Below are 26,052 nucleotides of genomic sequence, written 5' to 3' on the forward strand. Positions count from 1 at the left end.
AACTAAGTACAGCTTTCCAGAATCCTCCCTTTAAGGGGAAAATGTTCAAACACACATTTAAGAAGCACTGAAGCATCTTATTGTGTGCACTTCCTTCTTACTGGACTCTCTACACTCTACATATAAGAACATTTCAAGAATTTAAAAACCCACTATTTAAGCTGTCTTTTGAATACAGTTAAAATGTGAATACAACAATCCAAATAGGCAAAACTCACCCTAAACTAAAACTATAGCACAAGAGAGTGGCTCAGCAGAGATTACCATACTCATGCCACACAGTGAAATTCAGTAATACCCAATACCCTACTTCACTAGCACAGAAATTCACAAGGGAAGGGATTTTTTTATTTGTTCATTGATGATCTCAAGCATCTAGAACAGTATCTGTCACATATGAGGTGTGGGGGGAAAATGTGAATGACTGTATTAGCAATAAACAAAGTCTTCACTTAAAATACTACACACAGGGGTGTCTGGGTAGCTCAGTTGGTTAAGCATCCAACTTTTGATCTCAGCTCAGGTCATGATCTCACTGTTCCTGAGATCGAGCCCCAGCACAAAGCCTGCTTGGGATTTTCTCGCTCTCTCTCTCTCTCTCTCTCTGTCTCTGCCTCTCCTTCTCCTCTGCTTCTGCTCTCTCTCTCAAAATAAGTAAATTTTAAAAAATTACATTCAATTTGCAAATGTCTCCAAGAGAAAAGGATGTTGAATAGTTTCCCACTAATCTGTGCATTCACCTAAGAATATAAAGCTAATACAATTTTGTTAATCAAATACTTAGGTGTTACAAACACATGGCAATGAGATGTAAATTATGGTGAAAAGAGGGCAAGGTAGCATGTATACATGACAGATATCCATGTTAGATGTTCAGGCCTCATCCATGGGGATGAGATGACAGGCACTTAGCACCCTAGGAGTGGCAGGAGAGACAAGATAAATCACCTGCAGAACCCAGACACCACAGGCTAGCTCTAAAGGTGAGGATGAGAAGACTGACACACATGATTTAGGTTTTGTGTTTAATGTAACTTGGAAAGCTATGATGCAGACAACCTGATCCAAACATCTTCAAATGTGTATTAACAGACTACCACGTAGCTTGCTGATGCTGATTATTAAGATCAATGCCCTTTTTTTGAATTCTATGACATAGTTTGACTTTCTATATCCTTTTTATAGGGAAAAGATGTGTGACCAACTTGCAGAAATAGTCTTGTTTGCTTGCCAGATATATTTCTCATTGTAAATTTGCATGCTGGCTAATTATAACAGCTTGAAAGTTACATAAATGTCCAACAATAGGGAATCAGTTAAGAATAAAATTCATTATAGTGCATATATATATATAAGACTACACAGCCATTAAAAAACATGATGTAAAAGTAGAGATTGCCATGGGAAAATGTCCACAAATAGAGGACATTTAGAAAATCAGGTTACAAAACAGATGTATCAAATAATCCTGGCTATGTTTAAAAAACTAAATAGGAGAGAAAAAAAGCTGGCAGAACCCTACTAAGCATGGGGTTGTGTCTCAGGGTACAGCTAAAGACGCCTTGTTTTATACTGTAATTTTGTAAATTTAGGTCTCATTTTTCTGCATTTTCCAAACTTTCTATAATGAAAAATAATTGCTTCTATAATCAGAAAACAAGCAGCAATAATTTTGTTTTTCAATTTTCATTCAGATGACCTTAGGCAAGTTAATCAACCTCTCTTTACCTATAAAAATGGGGATAAAAGGACTCCTGCCTTTAGGTTACCAGGACATGTAAATGCTTACAACAATCCCTGGCAAGTGGGAGTTGCTCAGTAAAGGTTAGCTATTAGCTCTGAAATTCTTTCGAGTATGCATGTGTACTGGAGGGCCAGGCCTGTCTCACGGGTAGGGTAGAGCCAGCCTGAGAAGCCAGCAGGCCTCTCCATCTAATTCCACAACAACTAACAAAGGTAGAAAGGGAAATTTAGGGCTGAGTTCACAAATTCCCAAGTCTTTAGACACCAGGGAAAAAAAGTAAATGTGAGTGAAGCAGCTGGGAGGCTGACAAGGAGCAGGGTGCTATGGCTCTGCAGAAGTGGCAGCGGGAGGGGGGATGCTCCTCAGAAGTACCTCAATTTGGCCTATTTTATTAATCTCTATAGCCAACATGAGGCTCGAACTTACAACCCTGAGACAAAGAACTGCATGCTCCTCCGACTGAGCCGGCCAGGAGCCCCATTCCACTTATTTTAAAAGCCTGCAGGGGTGCCTGACTGGCTCAGTCAGTTGAGCGTCTGATTCTAGATTTTGGCTCAGGTCATGACATCCTGGTTTGTGAGTTCAAACCTCACATGGAGCCCCTTGGGATTCTCTCTGCCTCTCCCCACTCCCATGTTCTTTCTCTCCCTCAAAAGAAATAAACTTAAAATTAATTTTTTTTTTTTTAATTTTTTTTTTTCAACGTTTATTTATTTTTGGGACAGAGAGAGACAGAGCATGAACGGGGGAGGGGCAGAGAGAGAGAGAGACACAGAATCGGAAACAGGCTCTAGGCTCTGAGCCATCAGCCCAGAGCCCGACGCGGGGCTCGAACTCACGGACCGCGAGATCGTGACCTGGCTGAAGTCGGACGCTTAACCGACTGCGCCACCCAGGCGCCCCTAAAATTAATTTTTTTTTTTTTTTCAACGTTTATTTATTTTTGGGACAGAGAGAGACAGAGCATGAACGGGGGAGGGGCAGAGAGAGAGGGAGACACAGAATGTGAAACAGGCTCCAGGCTCTGAGCCATCAGCCCAGAGCCCGATGCGGGGCTCGAACTCACGGACCGCGAGATCGTGACCTGGCTGAAGTCAGACGCTTAACCGACTGTGCCACCCAGGCGCCCCTAAAATTAATTTTTAAATAATAAATAAATAGCCTGCACTGGCCTAACAGCCCCCATCTACCCTGTAGCTGCCCTGATTTGTGCATTAAAGTATCCACAGAAAAGACCAATTTAAAGTGATAGGAATTTACAGGTTGTTGTACAGGCCATCCCAGTCAATGCTCCTCTTTCTTCAGGGTGTTCACAACTGGGTTTCAAGTTATTTGTCAGTGTTCCCTCAGGTAGGATGTTGTTAAAACACCAGCAATGAACAGGTTTGTTTGTTTAAGTAGGCTCCATGCACAACACAGGGCTTGAACTCCTGAACCCAAAATCAAGTCACATGCTCTACCAGCCAGGCACCTCAACAATGAACAGTTTCTATGCTCACGTGTCAGTTGCTGTTATCAATGATGGAAACCAACTGCATGACCAACCTGTGGTAAGAAAGGGATTCCAGGGTTGGGGGCGTCTGGCTGGCTCAGTTGGTGGCGCGTGCAACTCTGATCTTGAAATTTTGAGAGGTCCACGCTGGGTGTAGAGAGATTCCTTTAAAAAAAAAAAAAAAAAAAAATCTTAAAAAAAGAAAAAGAAAGGGATTCCAGGGTTACACAGTTGAGGGGTCCCGTAGGTAAGTTAGTCTGACTGCTTCCAGTCCAAATGACCAGGGAGGGAATTCAGAGAGTAGGAACTAATACTGGACCAAATGTAATCTGTCCTAGAATTTCAGGGACCATACGATTTATTGTCACAATGGGGATACTTCTTACTTCTGAGACTGGAAAGGAATGCTATTAATAATTCCACCAGAGGGGTGCCTGGGTAGCTCAGTCGGTTAAGCGTCCAACTTAAGGTCAGGTCATGATCTCACGGTTTGTGGATTTGAGCCCTGCGTGGGATTCTGGGCTGACAGCTCAGGGCCTGCTTTGGATTGTGCCTCCCTCTCTCTCTCTCTCTGTGCCCCTCCCTGTCTGATGTACTCTCTCTCTCAAGAATAATAAATATACTTTAAAAATAATAATTACACCAGAGGGCGCCTGGGTAGCTCAGTCAGTTGACTTGATTTTGACTCAGTTCTTGGGATCCATGTCAGGCTCCATGCTGAGAGTAAAGCCTGCTTAAGACTCACTCTCTCTCCCTCTGCCCCTCTCCCCTGCTGGTGTTCTTTCTCTGTTAAAAAAGCAGGAGGGGGAAGAGGGCTGGCACCTGGGTGGCTCAGTCGACTATTGACTTCAGCTCAGATCATGATTTTATAGTTTGTGAGATCAAGCACTGTGTTGGGCTCTGCACTGACAGAGCTTCTCTCTTTCCCTCTCTCCTGCCCCTTCATTGCTCGCGTGCTCTCTCTCTTCAAATAAATAAACATTAAAAAAAAAAAAATTGGAGCAGGACATTGGGTCTTGACTAGAATTGTCTCAAACAAATTGGGACATATGGCTACCCAATTAAAATCAGTGTTCCCTAAGGCCTAGGGTAAATTCCAGCTCTTCACTTGAAAACTATCTACTTTTTTTTTTTTAATGTTCATTTATTTTTGAGAGAGAGACAGATAGAGGGCGAGCTGGGGAGGGGCAGAGAGAGAGAGGGAGACACAGAATCCAAAGCAGGCTCCAGGATGAGCTGTCAGCACAGAGATGGGGCTCAAATTCACGAACCACAAGATCATGACCCAAGCCCAAGTCAGATGCTTAACCCTGAGCCACCCAGGTGGCTCCACTCTCTTCAAACCACTGTGTACTAGTAAATAACCCAGTAGACTTATTTAAAGGGTTTACTACCCACAGAGGTTTGGGATCTGCCTTTCTGGAATGCTTGGATTGAAAGCCAAGAGTCTCTACAGCCAGAATGAGGACCCTGGGTCCCAGAGTTGATATACTGAAAAGCATTTCAGAAGGCAGTAGTGATTAGTTGATCTCTCAGTTACTGGTCCCTCCCTAGATCCCTGACACCACATCAGCCTCAGGGAGGAGAGACTAAGAGGACTACTCTGAGCAGCAGCTCCACATGAACACAGCAGGGTCAGGAGCTGTCCCACCAGCCACCCTGTTCCCTTTTCCTCTAGGGGTTATAGGTCGGCCACTGGCTCAGAAGCCACCAGTGCAGTAGTGACAGGAGACCATGATTACAGTCCCAAGACCATGTCCATGGTTGAGACCAGCTAGGACTTGTACTTCATGTGCGTTCTACCTAACAACTATCTTCCAGATTCTACTGGAAAACAGGACTACATTACATTCCCATAGTCTGTTTGATAATTATCCTATTCAGCTCTTTTCCTTTCTACGTTGTGAATTTTTAGCTTCTCAAGTTTGCTTTCCCTCCTCCTTTACTAATTAACAGAATTCCAAGTCTGGCTTTGAAACTACAGACCTTCCCACCTACTGGTGAAAAAAGTCTCAGCTAGATCAAAGGAAAAAATATTTCTCTGTTCTCCTACAGCTGCAGAAAAGCACGTACTATTCAATGTCACAAAAGTGTTCTTGTTAAGGTTGTTTTTAAGGAGTCCTTCAAGACTCTTGGACTTCAGAGATTGCTACCACATCCTGGGAAAGTAGTCTTTAACTTTTAAAGTCTATAATTCTGACGGACTTACTTAATTTGTAGTCTTGGTAGCACTATTTAAATAGATATGCTAGGTTTTTTGGCTCACTCATGACCACAAAGTGTGTGATTTTTCATTCCTAAATCAGGAGAGGATCATTATTAGCAACCTTCTCTACTCATAAGAGCATGGAAATAAAAATGAACAACAATGGCTTTATTGGATTTCGGTGTTTTGGTTTTTTTTTTTTTAATGTTTGTTTATTTTGAGAGAGAGCGGATGAGCTGGGGAGAGGCAGAAAGAAAGAGAAAGGGAGAGAATCTCAAGCAGTCTCCATGCTCAGCACGGACAAACCATGAGATCACGACCTGAGCTGAAATCGAGTGGAACACCTAACTGACTGAGCCACTCAGGCATCCCTTATTGGATTTCATTTTCAAATAGAATTTGACAATCAAATGTTTGAATTAATTTTATCAGCAATAAACCTCCAACTACTTAAATGTCTGGTGGTTGAAGTTACTCTTTTTGCCCTTAGCAAATCTCTAAGAGGAGTGACCCCAGCTGTCTGGATCGGAGGGAGTACATCAATCCTATACTAGGGCCAGGGCTCACTCACTCAGCAACCAGGAGAGTAGAACAGGAATGGGCTCCCGGCCCTCCAAGCAACTAGGAAAGGTCTTCATCTTCTAGAGGCAAAATGGTCTGTCCTGTCAGCATAACTTTCCAGTCCTCTTCCTATTCCCTGGGATGAGAGGTCCCTATGATTTCACTAAGGGGACAGAGGGGAGAAAGCAGGGTTGGAGGTCCCATTGCCCATCACCCAGACACCTTTTCTCAGTCCAACCTCAGAAGAGGGGCAACTGGATTCAGACTGGAACTTATTTGAACATGAGGGTTCTGAGAATTTGAGGGGATCCAGATCCAAAGTCCTGTTCTCTACTCAGCTCCATTTCCAAGCAAACATGAAGATGCAGATTCTAAATAGGACACATAAAAACTGTAAATGCTAGGGGTGCCCGGCCAGCTCAGTCAGAAGAGCATGTGACTCTTGATCTCGGGGTTGCGAGTTCGAGCCCCGCTTTGGGTATAGAGATTACTTAAAAAATAAAAAAATGATTAATTAATAACATAGGAAAAAAAAAAAAAAACACCTGCAAATGTTACTACACTCTGCTCACTTAGAAATCCTAAGTCCACGGGGAACTGAGGAAGGTGGAAAGGAATCCACCTTAAGCCTTCCTTCACAGTACCTCTGAACCAGAGTTCAGACCTGGGAGAAAAGGCTGCATAACATTGGTAATAGTAAAATAAACCAAAAATAAATAAGCAAGATAAAGTAAGACAAAATAAAATTAAATTTAAAAATAAATAAATAAATTAATTAATTAAATAAAATAAGGGGGTGCCTGGGTGGTTCAGTTAGTTAAACGTTAAACTTCAGCTCAGGTCATGATCTCACAGTTCATGAGTTGGTTCCTGAGTTGGAGACCCACATCAGGCTCTGTACTGACAGGGCAGAGACTGCTTCGGAACCTCTGTCTCCCTATCTCTCTGTCCCTCTCCCACTCTCGTTCCCTCTCTCTCTTAAAAAAAAATTTAGAAAAAAATTAAATTAAAAAAATAAAATAAACCAGGAGAGAACTTACTAGAATGAATCTATATTCTTAACAAAAGAATTCAAAAGCCTTTAGAATTACTATGTAACAGGTACAAGTTGCAGGCAGAGCAGGACAGGGGCTCCTAAGGCCTTCCTGCACTCACCACACTATGGTTCTTTACCCAGCCCAGATACACAACACCTCCCCACTTTCCAAATGGCTTATCACTTCAGTTTTATAGACTGAAAATCCTATTCACAGGCAAGGGAAAAGAGTCAGCATGTTAAGGTATCAGGATATCAGGGCAATTCTCTGCTGATGAGCCCTCTAATTTCATGGCTGCAGTCAAGCTAACTGTCCTCCTCTGTTCCTGCCTCTTGGCTCCTTCCCACTGGCTCTAGATATTCCATTTGATTCCTTCTTTCCTCTCTTCTCATGACCAACTGTAGACTTTCCAGCTTTCCACTATCTTGCTGTCCACTCTAACCTAAAAAAAAAGCTTAGATAAAGGTTTTTCTGCTAAAAACCACAGAAATACGGAGAACCGGCAGTTAAAGCCTGGTCTGTGTTTCTGGTTTTCCTTTTTAGGTGATATTCTGGGAATCCCTTTTTCTTTTTTAAAATTTTTTTTTTCAACGTTTATTTATTTTTTTGAGACAGAGAGAGACAGAGCATGAACGGGGGAGGGGCAGAGAGAGAGGGAGACACAGAATCGGAAACAGGCTCCAGGCTCTGAGCCATCAGCCCAGAGCCTGACGCGGGGCTCGAACTCACGGACGGCGAGATCGTGACCTGGCTGAAGTCGGACGCTTAACCGACTTCACCACCCAGGCGCCCCTTTTCTTTTCTTTTTAATATTTTAATTTTTGAGAGAGAGAAAGCTTGGGGGAAGGGCAGAGAGAGAGGGGACAGAGGATCTGAAGCAGGCTCTACACTGAAAGCAGAGAGCCCAATGCGGGGCTTGAACTCACAAGCTGTGAGATCATGACTTGAGCCAAAGTCAGATGCTTAACCAACTGAGCCATCCAGGCACCCCTGGGAATCTCTTTCCTACCACACTTTCATTATCAAGGGTGGATTTCAACTCCATCCCATTCATACATACTTTCTCCAACACTTATACTGGGGGCCTCCTTTTTGAACTACAAAATATGGGGGGCTGGCAAACTCCAGATTGGAGTCTTCCACCTTAATGCCCCCCCCCCATTTAATATAATTAAATCATTCTGATACAGGATTATAATGACAAAAGGAACTAGACTCATTTCACATATTTGGGGGAAGCTGGAGGAATATGCTCTCTCCGACAGACAGAACCTACTCTGAGGTGTGGATGGGCCCAGTGGGCAATTCCTTTTTGTGTGTCTGGGATGGAAAGATGACAGTGGCAGTGGGCATTCACCCTAGATACCTACCAGTCAGTCCCAGGCCTAAGATCCTGCTGTGGGAATGCTTACACAGAACTCCAGGCAGGAGAAAGGCAAGAACTGAGAACACTTAGAAAACTGCGCATTGTTAATGAATCTTGGGGTCCGGAGTTTCAGCCCCACATGGGGGGGTAGATTTTACTTAAGACAAGAAAAGAAAGAGAGAGAGAGAGGAGAGAAAAGAAAAGACAGAAAGAAAAAGGAATCTCTTGCCTCAAGGCCCAGCAGCACGTCAAGGCTCTCTCTGTCAAAAACACTGGGAATTAGGACCTGTACAGCTCCATCCAACAACACTTGCATCAAAAGAGGGCTTGGCATACCAATAAGGGACATTTCAAGCCAAGTCACACGCAAATTCCAAGCCTTTCGTCGGGCATAAACATAAATACTATAAATTAGAAATAAATAAATATTGACTAAAACAAAAACCAAAAACAGAAGAAGTTTGAGCTCAGCTATTCGGAAGGTCTGAAGCTCTGGAGGCTCCCCAGACCCTGAAGCGTTCCACCACACACGAGCGGGGAAATGTGGAGAAAGACGGAGCCACAGTTAGTGAGAAAACTGCAGTTAAGCCTTCCAGTCAGACCAGTCGGGTCACAGGAAAGTCCTTACTCAGCGCGCTGGTGTTTCCCTTAATTCTTCAGCATCAGTCCGTGTAAAGAGCCTTCTGGGTGCAGTCCAGGCGATTCCACTCTTCGTTTCCGAAGCCCACGTCCACATCATCGAAGGTCACCGGCCCCTGCAACAGGAGGTTTGTGCACTATGGTCCGGGGTCATCCCAGCACCTGCTCCTCGAAGGAGAAGCAGGGCTGGGAACTTGAGGAGCGGGGGAGAGACGCGCGGAGAAGACGCGGTAGGGGGGCACCGAGAGTTGGGCAGGGGCAGGGGGAGAGACAATGCCGAAGTGGACCCCCGCGAGGGGGCTCGGGACCTGCACCGACTCACCTTAGGCGCTGGGGATAACAGAAAAGTAAAGTACACGCCATCCGCCCTCAGCAACAAGCTTCCGCCCTCAGCAACAAGCTTCCGCCCCACACTCAGTAGAGCAGCAAAACTCCGCGCGCCCAGCCCACCACGCGTCCGCCTGAGCCTCGGGCCCCGCCCCTAGGCAACTTCGTGCCCTCTCTAGGCTGCGCGGAGGACCTTGCGTCTCGGTGGGCCGCTCCGTAGCTCGCTTGGGGAGCGCCGGTCCCGGGTTGGACCGGAAACATGGCGACCCGGGCCTCGGCGATTCTGCGAGGCTTGGTCCCCTCACTCTTCACGTTTCACGCGAATCATCTTTTTTTTTTTTTAACTTTTTATTTATTTATTTATTTTTCGATGTTTATTTATTTTTGAGAGAGAGAGGGAGAGGGAGACACGGAAGCCAAAGCGGGCTCCAGGCTCCGGTCTCTGGAGTTGTCAGCACAGAACCAGATGCAGGGCTCCGACCCAGAAACCGTGAGACCATTACCTGGGGCGAAGTTGGCCGCTTAAGGGACTGAGGCACCCAGCCGCCCTGCGAATCATCTTTAAAACTGCTTTTCCCCATTGTATTTCCTAGTGGACCACTAAAGAGGAAAAAAAAAAAAAAGGCAGTGTCACCCCTAATATAAGGAAATGACCACTGTTACCATTTTAGAGACTTTTACTCCTATAATTTTCTACATATAGTTTAATATTTTTGTGTTTTTGTCATCTCCAATTTTCCTACTTGATTTTGTCACGTTAAGCGCTCGCCCCTCCTTCCCACACTGTGATACCCGTTGTAATACTACGTTGACTGGATTATCATCGCTTATTTATTCATTCTGTATCAAATCACCCACACTGAGCCCAGGAATACCAGCCTTCCACTGAATAGCACCACCGAAGTGGGTCTCAGCCGGTCCTTAGGGAAGTGCTGTGAAGCTTGTTACCGTTTTCACCCCAGGGACGGTGCTCTTGTTACACAGTCCCTCTCTATAATCACTCAAAGGAGGACATTTTTATGATCTTGGTATCAAGAATAGAGCAACGGGTTAGTTTTGGCCTATGGACCCAGGGAGTTTTGAATTTGAGTTGAGCTGGTTGTTAGAAAGCTAACAGCAAATCTTACCAAAGGATTAAGGGGACCAATAAATGCAAAGGTGACTTTCTACTCAAATCTGTTTATTCTCAGAATGCAGCCTGCTTCCCTGTTTCTAGAGATAACATTCTTGCCTGGCCTAACAATAAGAAAATGTTGGTTTCCTTATTTTGCAGAATCAAGGTTTCAGTAGAAACCAGCCAGAACCGGTTAAGACAGCCAGCCTTCTCTTTGAGCATGCACCTGTGTCTGACGGATGAATATTTGATACAGAAGGGTCTAAAACCCCACCCTCGAATCATACCAAGGAGGCCATTCTCTGATCATAGAAGAGGCATACAGAAGATATGTGAAGGTACAGCCAATGAAATCACTTCAATCCTTCCCTTACTTAATAATTACCTTTAACTGATTTTGAAATCATGTAGCTCCTTTTCCCTATACCCAGATCCTTTTTCATTTACCTTTAAATATCCCTGACTCTCCCCCTTTGAGAAGAGGAATTTGAGGATTGCCCTCCCTTCTCCTTTGGTTTCCTCTTTTCTTTTCTTTTCTTTTCTTTTCTTTTCTTTTCTTTTCTTTTCTTCTTCTTCCTCTCTTCCTCCTCCTCCTCCTCCTCCTTCTCCTTCTTCTCCTCCTTCTTCCCTCCCCCTCCTCCTCCAACTCCTCCTTCTTTTTTTTCAAGTAAGCTGGATGCCTAACCAGGGGCTGGAACACACGATCCTAAGATCAAGAGTTACAAGCTCCAGCTCATCCTGAATAAACCCTTTCCTTGCTGCATACTTGATGTCTCAGTTGATTGGCTCTGCTGCACATTGGTCCTACGAACCTGGGTTTGGTCACAAATTTGGTGAGCCAGCCAGGAACTCTTTGACCTTGGTTCAGTGGCCCCAGCTATTAATGGGAGTCTGGTGGTGAGTCTAAGCAGCTGCCTAGGCTCTTTGTCCTAGAGACCTTACTCTGGGGGCCCCACCCCACTTCAGCTCCACTGACCTTCAGGTGCTTAATTTAACTCTTGTGGCAAAGGAAACAGCTTTTGGTTTCAGTATGGACAGATATCTCTTTGGTGAGTAACCTCAGTACAAGTGACTAAATTCTTATTTCTTCCTCCCATTTGGTGGCCTCCAAATAAGGGGTTTTAGTTTGGCTCTCATAGCCTTTTTTTTGTTGCTTGATTAAGAAAAGGTTGACTGGGGGGGGGGGGGGGGCGGGGGTCGGTGCCTGGGTGGCTCAATGTGGTTAAGTGTCCAAGTCTTGATTTGGGCTCAGGTCATGATCTCGCAGATGGTCATGAGATTGAGCCCTGTGTTGGGCTCTATACTTGATGTGGAGCCTGCTTAAGATTCTCTCTCTCTCTCTCTCTCTCTCTCTCTCTCTCTCTCTCTCCCTCTGCTCCTCCCCCCCCCCAAAAAAAACAAAAACAAAAACAAGTGGAAAAGAAAAGATAGGCTAGGAAGCCATTTGATTCAGTTGGTGAAGCCCTGACTTTTAGAGTGGAACTAGAGAACCTTTGTTCACAGAGGTACTCTTGGCTTCATTTGGCTCATTTGTTGCTGCAGCTTTTGGTATCTTTGCATTAAACTGGCTGTGTTCTAATTGGAAAATAAGAAATGACAATTTGATCCCTGCATGCAGCCCTTTGGGCTATATTCTCCAAAATTGGACAATGTTTAGTTATGAATCTATGAAAAGGAAAAAGATGATCTTTTGCAACAATGCTTGGCCACAATATTCATTAGACTCTGGAAAAAAAAATAGCCAATTAATGGATCCCCAAAGTGTAATACCATCTTGCAATTAGATTTGCTTTGTAAAAGGAAAGGTAAGTCTTTTTTTTGCTTTTGTATCAAAATAAGCCAGCTCAGAGAAGATGTAAAATTCTACTCCAACAAACCAGTGACAATAAAAAGACTGTGTTGCCTGATCCTCACCAGGGAGAGGAGGATGATTTATTGATTACTTTAATTAAACTCCTGTACAGCTCTTCCACCCTATGGGGGCACTGGAGCTACTGTCCCTTCTCAGCAGCCCCAGTCCCAACAGCCTGAGCCCCTACAGGGCCCTAAACCAGGACCCTCAGCCTTAGGGGGTCAACAGGTAGGAATGGTCTCCCCTTCTCATACCCTGACTCAATTTGTTCAGGGAGGCACTCGTTCCCAGGGAAGACAAAATCTGCTAAGGCAAGTCCCAATTGGAGGCTTAGATGCGGTGGGGATAACCTATAGGAATGATTTGGGTCCACTCTTCACTTGAAATTGTTTTTAATGTTTCTTTATTTGTTTTGAGAAAGAGAGAGAGAGAGGGAGAGCACAAAGAGAGGGACAGAGAGAAAGGGAAACAGAGAATCCCAAGGAGGCTCCGAGCTTTCAGCACAGAGCCCGACACAGGGCTCGAACTCACGAACCATGAGATGATGACCTGAGCTGAAATCAAGTGTCGGACACTTAACTGACTGAGCTACCCAGGCACCCCTGAATTTGTTTAATTGGAAAAACAGCATGCCTACTTACAGAGATGACCCCAAGAGGATGGAAAATCTGTTCCCATCTATTTTTGTCACCCACAACCCCACTTGGACAGGTGTACTAAATTTGTTAAATATTCCCTCATTTCTGAGGAATGCCACATGATGCTAGGAAAGGCTAGGGAAGAAGTTAACTGGCTACATGCTAAAACTCTAATAACTTCCTAAGAGCTAATGCCATACTGCCCACTCCTACTGTGGATCCCAACTGGAACATCAAGGTGGAGACTGAGGTAAGCTTGAACACTATCACGGTGATATTTTAGGTGGATTAAGAAAAGGGGTCCCTACTCTGTGCAAAAGTTTTTTTTAATTTTGCTGTAGTCCCAATAGTTTAATTTTACTTTTGTTTCCCTTGCCCGAGGAAAACATATCTAGAAAAATGTTTCTATGTCTGACGTCAAAGAAATTACTGCCTCTGTTTTCTTCATGTCTTATGGTTTCAGGTGTCACATTTAGGTCTTCAATCCATTTTGAGTTGTTTTTGTACAGTATAAGAAAGTGGGGGCACCTGGCTGGCTCAGTCGGTGGAGCATGTGACTCTTGATCTCGTGGGGAGTTCAAGCCCCACGTTGGGTGTAGAGATTACTTAAAAGTAAAATCTTAAAAAAAAAAAAAAAAAAAAGAGGGGTGCCTGGGTGGCTCAGTCAGTTAAGCATCCAACTCCTAATTTTGGCTCAGGTTATGATCTCACAATCGTAGGATCAAGCCCTGTGTCGGGCTCTGTGCTGACAACCCACAACCTACTTAGAATTCTCTCTCCCTCCCTTTCTCTCTCTCTCTCTCTCTCTCTCTCTGTCTGCCCCTCCCCAGTTCATTCTTTCTCTCTCTCTCTCTCTCTCTCTCAAAATAAATAAATTAAAAAAAAAAAAAGGAAGAAAGCATAAATGGAATGAGGACCCTTCAGACTTTCTTGAAAGAATTTTTGAGACCCTGGGTCAGCATAGCCATGGTGGCTGTGTCCTTTCCACTTGTGTCCGCCGACTGCCTGTGGCCTTTGTGCCGCTGCCCCGGGTCCCCATGCTGGCCGCAGTCCGGCCGCTCAGCAACACCCTGTACCCGCGGGGGCCCAGGGGAGGCCTAGGTTTCCGCGTCCTGCCTTGATGCCCTGCCTCAGTGCTCACACAGGTTCCAATAACACAGTTGTGCCGCCAGTATAGTGATGCGCCCACTTTGACACTAGAGGGAAATTGAGGACCGTGTTCTTTACATCTGAAACTCTATGACAAGATCGACCCTGAAAAGCTCTCGGTAAATTCCCACTTTATGAAAGACCTGGCCTTAGACAGTTTGGACCAAGTGGAGATTATCATGGCCATGGAGAACGAATTTGGGTTTGAAATCCCTGATACAGATGCTGAGAAGTTAATGTGTCCACAAGAAATCGTAGATTACATTGCAGATGAGAAGGATGTTTATGAATAAAATATCAGACCCCATTTTTTCACTGAGAGAAGACTCAGAAGATGCTGGCAAGTGTCTGGAAGTGAGAACGCGTTTTGGCATTATTGCTGCCTTTGACAGAGCAATTCTGTTTAGACTTGTATTTAAATTGACTGTTTTGCCCTTTGAAAATAAATCTATAAAACCAAAAAAAAAAAAAAAAGAATTTTTGAAAACATTCAACATGATGTTTTTTGGGCAAAATGCCCCAGCCATTCAAAAGAAACTCCAAAGGCTGGAGATGCATTAGGAATATCTGTGTCACAATTGGTTGAGGTTGCTTTAAAGTTTTTAACAGCAGAGACCAAGTGCAAGAAAGAAAAGAGCATTAGAAAATGAAATAGCAGGCTACCTTGCTGGCTGTTGCCCTAATTCAAGGGAAGCCAAGACCAGACTGAGGACCACGGAACAGGTCGAGGTCTACCCCAGAGAAGAAATTTGAGTTCCTTGGACCCTAAAGGATGCCCCAATTTGGGGCTTCAACAGTGTGCCTATTGCAAAGAAGAGGGCCATTGGAAAGAGGAATGCCCCAAGCTCACAAGGTATCTTGAAGAGACAGAGCAACAAACCACCTGTCAGATGCCTGAATTGGCTGGTGACCAAGAAAGAAGGGGCCCAGGGCTTCCTTTGAAACTTGGAAACCTGTCATCATTTCCCATGAGGAACCCTGGGTAACAATGGAGGTAGAAAAACAAACTTACAGACTTGTTGATTGATAGTGGGGCCACATATTCAGTACTGAACTCCTGGCTCTCTCTGCTACCAAATCAAGCCATGGCTATAACGCGAGTATCTTACTAAACCTTCTTACAACCACTAGCCTGTCAAATGGGGCAAACTCACCTTAAACGTAGCTTTTTGTATATGCCTGAATGTCCCATCCTTTTACTGGGATGAAACCTATTAACTAAATTGAATGCTGAATCTACTTTAGCACCTGCACATTGATGTAAAAGTACCACCAGAGCAAGCTTGTGCCTTTCAAGCAGAGGTACCACATCAAGGTGGAGAAGTCCTATAAGAGCTGCCTGAAGAAGTTATCCAAAAGATAAGAATCAGATGTTTGGATGGATGGGAAGCTGGGGCAAGCAAAATCAGTGACACTTGTGTATGTTAAATTTTGTGATGGGGTAAAGATTCTGAACTTCAGTACCTATCAAAGGAACAAGCCAAAAGGGGGCGTTCAGCCCATTCTCTGTGCCTTCTTGGAATTTGGCCTCATCAGCCCTTGCTAATCCCCATACAATTCACCTATTTTGCTTCTACAAAAATCAGGCATCCAAAACTGTTCACTTTGTGCAAGATTAAAGGGCCATGAACCAGACTGTGGAATATATCCACTCAGTGCTACCCAATCTATATACTCTCTTAAGAACCTCTCTCTCTCCCGCCTCTCTCTGCCCCTCCCAAAATAAATAAATAGACTTAAAAAAAAGTTTCTTGGGGCGCCTGGGTGGCGCAGTCGGTTAAGCGTCCGACTTCAGCCAGGTCACGATCTCGCGGTCCGTGAGTTCGAGCCCCGCGTCGGGCTCTGGGCTGATGGCTCAGAGCCTGGAGCCTGTTTCCGATTCTGTGTCTCCCTCTCTCTCTGCCCCTCACCCGTTCATGCTCTGTCTCTCTCTGTCCCAAAAATAAATAAACGTTGAAAAAAAAAATTTATAAAAAAAAAAAAAAAAAAGTTTCTTAAAAAAAAAAAAGGCGGAACTCATTGCCCTAACAAGGGCCCTTCATTTAGGTAAAGGAAAAAGGGTAACTATACATACTGATTCTAAATTTCTCAGTGATTCATGCACATGATACCTTACTGAAAGAAAAAGGATTGTTAACTATAGGAAATAAAGAAATTAGACACACCCAAAAAGTTCTAAACTTAATAATTGCAGTAATGAAACTGAAAGAACGAGCAGTAGTTCATTGTCCAGGGCATCAGAAGCCAAGTAATTATATAGCTCAAGGAAATAATCAGGCTGATCAGGCCACCAACCTGGTAGCCCATATGAGGACTCCAAACCCTCTATGATGCCTTTAGTGGCAGACATAGACTTAACTAAATACCAACCAAAATATTCCTTGTAAGACCTAAGAAAAGCTAGGGAATGGGGGTTTGGGCAAAATGCTGGCATGAAAGTCAGCTGGAAATATAATGAAAAAGGAATATTCCTTATTCCAGAACATATTATGGAAGAAATAGTTATATTCACCAAAGCACCCATCATGGATGAGATGCTGCTCTTTAGTGGATCCAAAGGTAAATTGTGGGCCCCAAACTCCAGATAATTATCCAAAAGATAGACTAGAAATGTGAAGTTTTGTGCTAAGGACACTCCTAGGACTGGGCCCCACCAGTTCTAAAAGATATAAAACTTGGGGGTGCTGGCTGGCTCAGTCAGTAGAGCATCCCAGTCTTGATCTTGGGATTGTGAGTTTGTTGGGTGGACATTACTTTAAATACATATATATTTTGGGGCACCTGGGTGGCTCAGTTGGTAGAGTGTCCGACTTCAGCTCAGGTCATAATCTCGCAGTCCGTGAGTTCGAGCCCCATGTCAGGCTCTGTGCTGACAGCTCAGAGCCTGGAGCCTGCTTCAGATTCTGTGTCTCCCTCTCACTGCCCCTTCCCCAGCTCATACTCTGTCTCTCTCTTTTAAAAACAAATTAACATTAAAAATAAATAAATAAATTACATACATACATACAAACATACAACTTAGAGGCAATGAACCTGGAGAGGACCAGCAGATATTCTTCACCATTATGCAGAGAGTAACAGATAATTTTCAATATTTGCTAATATTTGTTGAACTTTAGAAGTTGAGGCCTTTCCATGACATTCAGAGAAGGCCTCAGAAGTTGTCAAAACACATTTTTTTAAAGTATGTATTTATTTATTTATTTAATCTCTACACCCAACGTGAGGTTTGAACTCATGCCCCTAGATCAAGAGTCACATGCTAGCATGTATGGCTGGCTGAGCCAGCCAGGTGCCCCCTGTCAATACACTTTTAAACAAAATCATACCTAGGTCTGGATCGCCACTGACACTTCAGAGTGACAATGGAGCAGCATTTGTGGCAAAAGTCACACAAGCAGTGTCCAATGCCTTAGGCTTTCGATGGAAATTACGTGTTTCCTAGAGACCCCAATAGACTGGGAAAACAGAAAAAATAAACCACACATTTTAAAAGACTTTATCAGAGGTCTGCCAAGAAACCATCTTAACTTGGGAAAAAGTCTTGTCAGTTGCCCTACTTTGGGTAAGAGTGGCCCCTAGAAGTAGGCATGATTTAAGCCACTATGGAATGTTACATGGAAGACCCTTTCTACACTCTTTTCATGGCTTAGGAGTTCCTGATGTTGCTCACATTAAGCAATTGGGTACTATCAGGTATGTCCCAGCTTTAGGAAATACTCTAACTGCTGTACAGATTTACTTCCAGCAGTTCGATGTATCCCACAGATGTGCCCTTATACCACCCCTGGAGACGTGGGGTTGTTAAAAACCTGGGAGAGCAAGCACCCGAAGGACCAGCTCCATCCTCAATGGACGGGACCTTAGGGGGTGGCGTTGACCACCCATTCTTCAGTGAAACTGAAGGGAAATTCAGCTGCAGATTCCCACACTCCCATTGAACTGGTTCCACAGGAATCCACAGGTCCCCCACACTCTGCCAGCAAGGAGAACATAGAGGAGAACCTTACTACCAGCAAGCTTCTGACAGACCTGAAATTGCTGCTTAGAAGAACTGGTCTGAGAAACCAATCAATAAGGAACAAATAGCCTGTGACCTGCTAATAGCTTATATGTTATGAATGTTATTCCTTTTTCCCTTCCATCTTTCTATTGTTCACAGCCTCTTAAGCTTGAAACAACAGTTCCATGATTAGGATTTTTCAAACGTTGGCCAAGGTTGGCAATCTTTTTCACTGCTCGATATGTTGCCCTAAGTCCCACTCAGTACATGACCATAGCAACCCAGTAGTAATGCCTATAACCAATCTTGCTCTGGTCATTAATTTTTTAATACATCTAAATCAACACACTCCATTAGCTTATAGAGTCAGGTTAATCAGGCCTGGCTCCCTCACTGCTCCCATGCCTTGTTTCTTCTTACCTATCCCAAAGCATGAGTATCTCACATTCAATGACTGGAACTCACCACAAGAAGCTTGCAGTTCCACTTATGCTTAAAATATAACCAGAACAATTATTCACCTCTTGTAAAATTAATTGAAACTTTTTCCTTTCACCACCTTCCAGAGACTTTTGGGAAATACGCTGTTTTCACAATAGTTACTCATCTTTTTCTACTCTTCTCTATACAATACTGAGAACAGAAAGAACTTGGCAATATGCCCCCCCCTGCCATTTCTCCCCGAATGCCCTCTTACCAGTTACACTAACCTTAACCATACTTCTTATTTCAAACAATACCTTCAGTGACCCTGCAAAAATGAAAGTCCTGACTCCCATAAATTAACAGGAGTGCTATGTGTATCCCCAGGTTATTTGTGTGTGTGTGTGTGTGTGTGTGTGTGTGTGTGTGTGTGTGTGTGTGTGTATCACGGTCTCCCCTGGGGATAATGGTTGAATGGCTGGAGCATGGGAGGTATGTCTTTTAGGACTTTCGGTCACCTCTTATTCCATATATAATTCCAATGAAGTCAGTCATTGGACCAGTTCTCTCAAATTGTTCTATAGGTGAAAAAGAGAAGCCACAAGATATTCTGATTATCCTCCCCCAAATCAGGAAGATGTAATTCAGTACTTGTTCGAGAGAACCTTATTGCTATGGCGGGGAGTGGCCTTGCATGAACATATGATTGGAAACGTTTCAATAACTTTAGGAATCGTATCAAATGAAACTGTCCAAGCCACACCAGCCCAATAAGAAGCCTTAGACCCTTTGGCAACATTAATCTTAGATAACAGAATTGCTTTAGATTATATTTTAACAAAACAGAAGGTGTTTATATGGTGGCTAATTCATCATGCTGCACATGTATTAATACCTCCATGGAAATTGAAGTTCATCTTAACAAAATAGGGCAAGTTACTTGGCTACAACAAATCTCCCCTAAAGCCCTAGACTCAGATTTTGACTGTTTTTCAGGGTTATTTTCGCAGAACTCCCAAGGAATTAGATCAGTTTTACAAGGATTACTCAGATGTGGATTATCCATATTTATTTTTATTGTTTTTGTTTTTTTTTATTTTTAAGTAGGCTCCACACCAAGCATGGAGCTCAACTCAGAACTTGAACTCATGACCCTGAGATTAAGAGTTGGACACTAGGGGCACCTGGGTGGCTCAGTTGGTTAAGTGTCTGACTCTTGGTTTCAGCTCAGATCATGATCTCATGATTTGTGGGTTCGAGCTCCCCTTTGGGCTCTGTGCTGACAGTGCAGAGCTTGCTTGGGATTTTCTCTCTGCCCATCCCCTTCTCACTCCCTATCTCTCTTTCTCTCTCAAAATAAATAAATATTCCATAGGACTCTATCCCCAAAACCAAGATCACACTTTACCTGCTGTATGTTAGCCAATTTGACAATAAAAAATAAAAATAAAAATAAGTAAATATTAAAAAAAAACAAAAAACAGGGGCGCCTGGGTGGCTCAGTCCGTTAAGCATCCGACTTTGGCTCAGGTCATGATCTCGCGGTTCGTGGGTTTGAGCTCTGCATCGGGTTCTGTGCTCACGGCTCAGAGCCTGGAGCCTACTTCTCTGCTCCTCCCCTGCTCATGCTCTATCTCTGTCTCTCAAAAATAAATAAATGTTTAAAAAAAAAGACAAAAAAAGACGCTTAACCGACCGAGTCACCTGGGCACTCCAGATTATCCATATTTCTAATTCTTCTTTGCTACTTAATCATAAACTATGGTATAACATGTTGTACAAGAACTCTTAACCAAAGTACAAACATTTTGGTAATGCAGAATGTTGGATTTCAACCTGAAACTAAGGGATATTTCAAATAAATGCAAAAGGTTTCCTTCTTCTAACCCTGATCTCTGCCCCATTTTAGCAAGAAGTAGCTAGAGCGGTTCTCATCCCAATTCCCTTGAGAGTGAGGAATGGTCAAAAGATAGTATTGAAACCAGTAACCAAAGGGGTAATGGGACTCATAAGTGCAACTGTTAGACTCTCTTAGATTCTTATTTCTTCTTCCTATTTGGTGGCCTCCAAATAGAGGGTTTTGGTTTGGCTCTCTTAGCCTTTTTTTTTCTTGCCTGATTAATAAAAGTTTGACTAGGAAGCCATTTGGTTCAGCCTGTGGAGTTCTGACTTTTAGGGAGGAGCTAGCACTCTCAAAGGTTCTCTGGGCTTCATTTGGTTTGTTTGTTGCTGCAGCTTTTGGTATCTTTAAATAAAACTGGCCATGTTCTTTTCTTTTGTTTTGTTTTTGTTTTTGTTTTTGTTTTTTTTTTAGAGAGAGAGAGAGAGCGCAAATCTTAAGCAGGCTCCATGCTCAACGCAGAGCCTGATTTGGGGCTGGATCCCATGGCCCTGGGATCATGACCTGAGCCGAAATCAAGAGTCTGACACTCAACTGACTGAGCTATGCAGGTGCCCCTTTTTCTTTTTTAAAAATATTTTTATATTATTTTTTGTTTTAGAGACAGTGCATGAGCAGGGAAGAGGGGCAGAGAGAGAGAGAGAGAGAGAGAGAGAGAGCGAATCTTAAGCAGGCTTCACGCTTGGCAAGGAGCCCAGTGTGAAGCTTCCTCCCACCACCCTGGGATCATGACCTGAGCCAGAATTGACAGCTGGATGCTCAACTGACTGAGCTACCCAGGCACCCCAAAACCAGCCATGTTCTCATTGGAAGATGGGAAATGAGAATTCGATTCCCACATGTAGCCCTTTGGGCTGTATTCTCTAAAACTGGGCAATGTTTAGTTATGAACCTATGAAAAGGGAAAAGATTATCTTTTTTTGCAATACTTCTTGGTCATAAGACTCTTTAGACTCTGGAGAAAAATGGCCTGAAAATTGATCCTTGAATTATAATACCATCTTGCAATTAGATTTGTTTTGTAAAAGGGAGATGTTTGGAAATTGGGTTTTTGATGTCCTTTCCATAAAAATTAGTAAAGCAAAGACTGTAAGATTCTGTTTGCGTCTTGGTTATGTATCTCTGTGTGTTCCTATATGTTGTAAATGTGAGATATTTTCTCTACCTCTGAATGGTATTGCTAAAATTAATTCGTAAAAGAGCTCTATTTAGTTGGTTTAAAGACAAGTGCTTGTAAGAATTAGGCATTCTAAGACTCAGAAAGATAGAAGGTAACCCAGGGCACCTGGGTGGATCAGTTGGTTAAGCATTTTTTTTTTTTTTAAGATTTTGTTTTTAATGTTTATTTGTTTTTGAGAGACAGAGAGTGAGTGGGGGAGGAGCAGAGAGAGAGAGAGAAGCACAGAATCCAAAGCAGGCTCCAGGCTCTGAGCTGTCAGCACAGAGCCCAATGTGGAGCTCAAACTCAGAGCAGTGAGATCATGACCTGAGCTGAAGTGGGATGCTTAACCAACTGAGCCACCCAGGCACCCCTAAGCATCTGACTTTCACTCAGGTCATGATCTCACGGTTCATGAGTTTGAGCCCCACTTCAGGTGAGCTCATGCCCCACTTTGGATGAGCCCTGCTTCTCTGTCTCTCTCCCTCTCTCACTCTGCCCCTCGCTCACTTGTGCCCTCTCTCTCTCTCTCTCTCAAAAACAAAACAAAACCAACCAACCAGCCAACCAAACAACTAACCCAAATGTTTTTCAAGTTCATGTGATCTGGGAAAATATCTGTTATTAAAGCTAACTTGAGGTTGTTAGTTTAATTAGACATATCTTTAGAGTTATCCACATTAAATATAAAACTTTTATGCTGCTGTATTTACTGAAAGTCAAATAAAGTTCATGTTATCTCCATTGCAACATTTGTCAGAAAAGAAAAAAACACTTAGAATCATGATTGACTTTGTCTAATGCGTCACAAAGTTTAACAGGTAATCTAAACATAAATGTTGAGAACAGATGAACAGATATAAATGAGATAAAAAGGTTTATAGGTAAACTTTTAGAAATGTATTTCTTTTCTTTTTTTAAGTTTATTTATTTATTTTGAGAGGGGAGGAAACAAAGAGAGAGGGAGAGAGAATCCCAAGCAGGCTCCTAGCTGCCAGCCCAGAGCCCAGTACAAGGCTTGATCCCATGAACTACAAGATCATGACCTGAGCTGAAATCAGTCAGGTGCTCAACCACTGAGCCATCCAGGTGCCCCTATAGGTAAATTTTTAAATAGCTTCCAAAATCTTTGCTAACTTGAAACTTTAAGGTGTTGCTCTGTTAAATGATAAGTAAAGTTAGATTCATTAAATATCCAGATCATTTCTAAATAAGATAAATTAATAAAACATAAGTTTATTAAAACATTGGTTTATCTGCTTTTGGCCTCCTATTACACAAAAACAAAAGATATTTGGGTCTATTACTAAACATGTTTTATGTCATGCTGAAAAATTTACTATGAGAAGGTGCATTTTTTTAAATGTTTATTTATTTTTGACAGAGAGAGAAAGAAAGAGCGCACAAGCAGGGCAGGGGCAGAGAGAAAGGGAGACAGAGGATCACAAGTCAGCTCTGTGCTGAGAGGGGAGAGGGGGCTTGAACTCACCAACCATGAGATCATGACCTGAGCCAAAGTCACATGCTGACTGAGCCACCCAGGCACCCTAAGAAGGTGCATGTTTCTAAAAATTATGAAATGTATCCATAGATTAGCCAGTCTAAAGAACTGGTAAAGAAAAAGAAAAAGAAAAAGAAAAGGGGAATATTAGGAATGGGAATACATTTATTTTTAATATTTTATTTTTAAACTGATAAGAACAGATACTACACTTGATCTTAGCCAAAAGGCCGAGAAGTGATAATATTTTATTTTTAAGTAATCTCTACACCCAATGTGAGGCTCAAATTTACAACCCAGAGATCAAGAGTCGTATGCTCTACCGACTAAGCCAGCCAGGTGCCTAGGGATAGGAATACATTTTTGTTGAGGGAAAAGAAAATAATTTTGTCCTAAAGTGAGACTGGTTATTAAAAATTTTTTTAAATATTTATTTACTTTTGAGAGAGAGAGACAGAGAGACGGAGTGTGAGTGGGGGAGGGGCAGAGGGAGAGGGAGACACAGAATCCAAAGAAGGCTCCAGGCTCTGAGCTGTCAGCACAGAGCCTGACTCCGGACTTGAATTCATGAACCCTGAGATCATGACCTGAGCTGAAGTTGGACGCTTACCTGACTGAGCCACCCAGGAGCCCCGAGACTGGTTATTTAAAGAGGGAAAACTTAGGACAAAATCTGAAAAAAAAGAAAGTTGTAGAAAGTTTGGAAGAAGAGAATCTTTGGAAAACAATTTTATGTATGGTCAGGATTGACTGAGACTGGAGTGAATGAATTTTAATATTGGAAGTACACTGATATAAGATTAGAATTTGTTTTTCCTCTCTGTTAAAATGACAAACTTTTCTTGGGTTAGTTGTCTGTTCTTAATAAGCAATCATAAGGGCACCTGGCTGGCTAAGTCATTGGAGCATGCAACTCTTGATCTTGGGTTGTGAGTTTGAGCTCCACATTGGGTATAGAGATTACTTAAAAAAAAAAAAAAAGTAAACAAAGATTTTTTTCTTTAAAAAAAATTTTTTTAATGTTTATTCTTGGGGGGGAGGGGCAGGGAGAGAGGGAGACACAGAATCCAAAGCAGGCTCCAGTGGCTTGAACCCACAAACCATGAGATCGTGACCTGAGCCAAAATTGGATGCTTAACTGACTGAGCCACCCAGGGGCCACGATTTTTTCTTTACCTTTAATGCAATTGGTCTAGAAAAACAAAGTATGTTTTGTCTTCTATGTTCCGTGTTTGATCACTTAAGAAAGTTGAATCTTCTCAATATTAAAAGGGCTAAATGTTGATAACAACTACGTAACCTTCTGTATTTGCCTTTAGAATCTCTTATTGCCACCTTGGTTAAATAGATGATTAAGTATTAAGTTTTGTAATGATCTGTAATCCTATTTAGGCATGTGCCTAAAGCTAATATTTTTGAGATATTTCCCAAAATTCAAATTTTAAATGAAGTCTCCTTGACTAATTAGGCTTTTTTTTTTTTTTTAATTTGGTATATCAAATTACATGGGAAGCATTGTCAAATACATGATAACAAACCTTCTTGGGTTATATGAATGAATGCTATAACAGTTCCAGAAATTATGTAACATTGCCAAGGTTTTGATATGTCCTGGTATAAAGTCATTACTTGTAATTCTAATTATTGAAGTGTTATGTGTCACAGAAATAGACAGATTTCCTTGTCACCTGAACCTGAACTCTCTTCAGATCTTTAACCACTTTAACCATTTTTGAGTCTTTTATCATTTATAGTTATTATTTTACTCTGATGCTCTTGCAAATGTATTCCAGCTGTGAGGAGATTCATGGAGAAGACTTTTGACAAATAAAGGTTTGTGATACCTTTACAATCGTAAATGAAACTGAGTAAGAATTTCCAGAACTAATGGGAAAAATGCACTCAAACAGAACAAGAATTAGTAACATGGGACTGAATGAATTGAGAAAGATGTTATATTTTTATGACTCTTATTTGAAACATTGCTGTTTCTCTAACGTTTGCTCTTCCACATATAAGGAAACTCTTTCTCTTATCTATGACTTAGAGATATTTGGTAAAATATTCCTTTGTAAGCAAATATGAAACATTTTTCTCCCTTTCTGATCCCTCCAGAATTTGGGAACTCTCAATGAGTATTTTTACTTTCATGGCAATTACAGTTCAATAAGAAATTGTTCTCCTTGTAACAGGACACCAGTGGAAATATTGGTCATATTACTAAAGGTTTGACTGGAATGTCACATTTGAGGGAGACATGCATAGTCTCAGATATGTCCAAACAGCTTTAAGGAACTAAGATAAACTTTATGGAGCCATTGATGTCCCCTTGGAAAAAATAGGGCTTGTACCTTGCTTACAGGGTTCCCAGTAGCTCTATGGGAAGTAGGGAAGATCACTTCTTGGCAAGCTCAGGAACCTCGGGATATTTTGGGGACCTCAAGAAGAGAGGAATTCACCCAAATCTATAGGTATTACAGGCAAAGTCTGATGGCAAATATTGGGCTTGGCTTCTTAGCCTCAAGAGGCTATTAAAAGTTCAATCTGAAATTTCTTATAAAAAGTTCCAGCAAAACAGATTTAAAAGAACCTATGTGGCTGGCCAATCACTATTGTTGCCGTATTTACATAAATAATTAGGCCAAGTTTGTTAAAACTGGACTAATTTTACAAATAAATTAGTCTTAATTTGGCCATCTTTAGTGGAAATGAGGGTGATTTTAGAGAGAAAAATTGTTTCAGTAACACGCCTTTGTGGATGTTAGATTCCAGTTCTAATTGTCTTTGAGTGTTTGTTAAACGACTGGGCTGGATACTGAATTCTTCTGGTTTCCTCAAATATCTGACTATGATTCTCCAAACCAAGGTTTCCTATTTTCTCCCATTCTCTTGAGTTGGAATCATTGAGAACTAAAACTGCCCTTTTTCCTAAAGTCTTGCA

At 42.4% G+C, this 26,052-nt stretch overlaps 2 long non-coding RNA genes and 2 pseudogenes across 10 annotated transcripts in view; 2 read left to right on the top strand and 2 right to left on the bottom strand.

Moving 5' to 3' along the window:
• LOC112862539 (uncharacterized) overlaps window positions 1-9,509 on the bottom strand; it is a 57,652-nt gene extending 48,143 nt beyond the window's left edge. For all 9 annotated transcript variants that reach the window (XR_015251155.1, XR_015251153.1, XR_015251150.1 and 6 more), the window contains exons 1-3: window positions 9,368-9,509; window positions 9,035-9,161; window positions 3,290-3,401 (exon numbers count right to left, since the gene is read on the bottom strand). This is a non-coding gene — a long non-coding RNA (uncharacterized LOC112862539). The remainder of the gene's footprint in view (window positions 1-3,289; window positions 3,402-9,034; window positions 9,162-9,367) is intronic.
• LOC147580882 (uncharacterized) lies at window positions 9,071-11,251 on the top strand. The gene is made up of 2 exons (XR_015251160.1): window positions 9,071-9,173; window positions 10,646-11,251. It is a non-coding gene; the product is annotated as an uncharacterized LOC147580882 (long non-coding RNA).
• Window positions 11,252-12,672: 1,421 nt separating this feature from the next.
• On the top strand, window positions 12,673-14,617 carry LOC112862851 (acyl carrier protein, mitochondrial pseudogene; annotated as a pseudogene).
• An 8,642-nt stretch (window positions 14,618-23,259) lies between these two features.
• LOC147580883 (U2 spliceosomal RNA) lies at window positions 23,260-23,353 on the bottom strand (annotated as a pseudogene).
• Between the last annotated feature and the right edge of the window lie 2,699 nt (window positions 23,354-26,052).

This window comes from Puma concolor, chromosome B2 (genome assembly GCF_028749965.1).
Source record: "Puma concolor isolate L17-30 chromosome B2, mPumCon1.1.hap2, whole genome shotgun sequence".
Taxonomy (NCBI): Eukaryota; Metazoa; Chordata; class Mammalia; order Carnivora; family Felidae; genus Puma; species Puma concolor.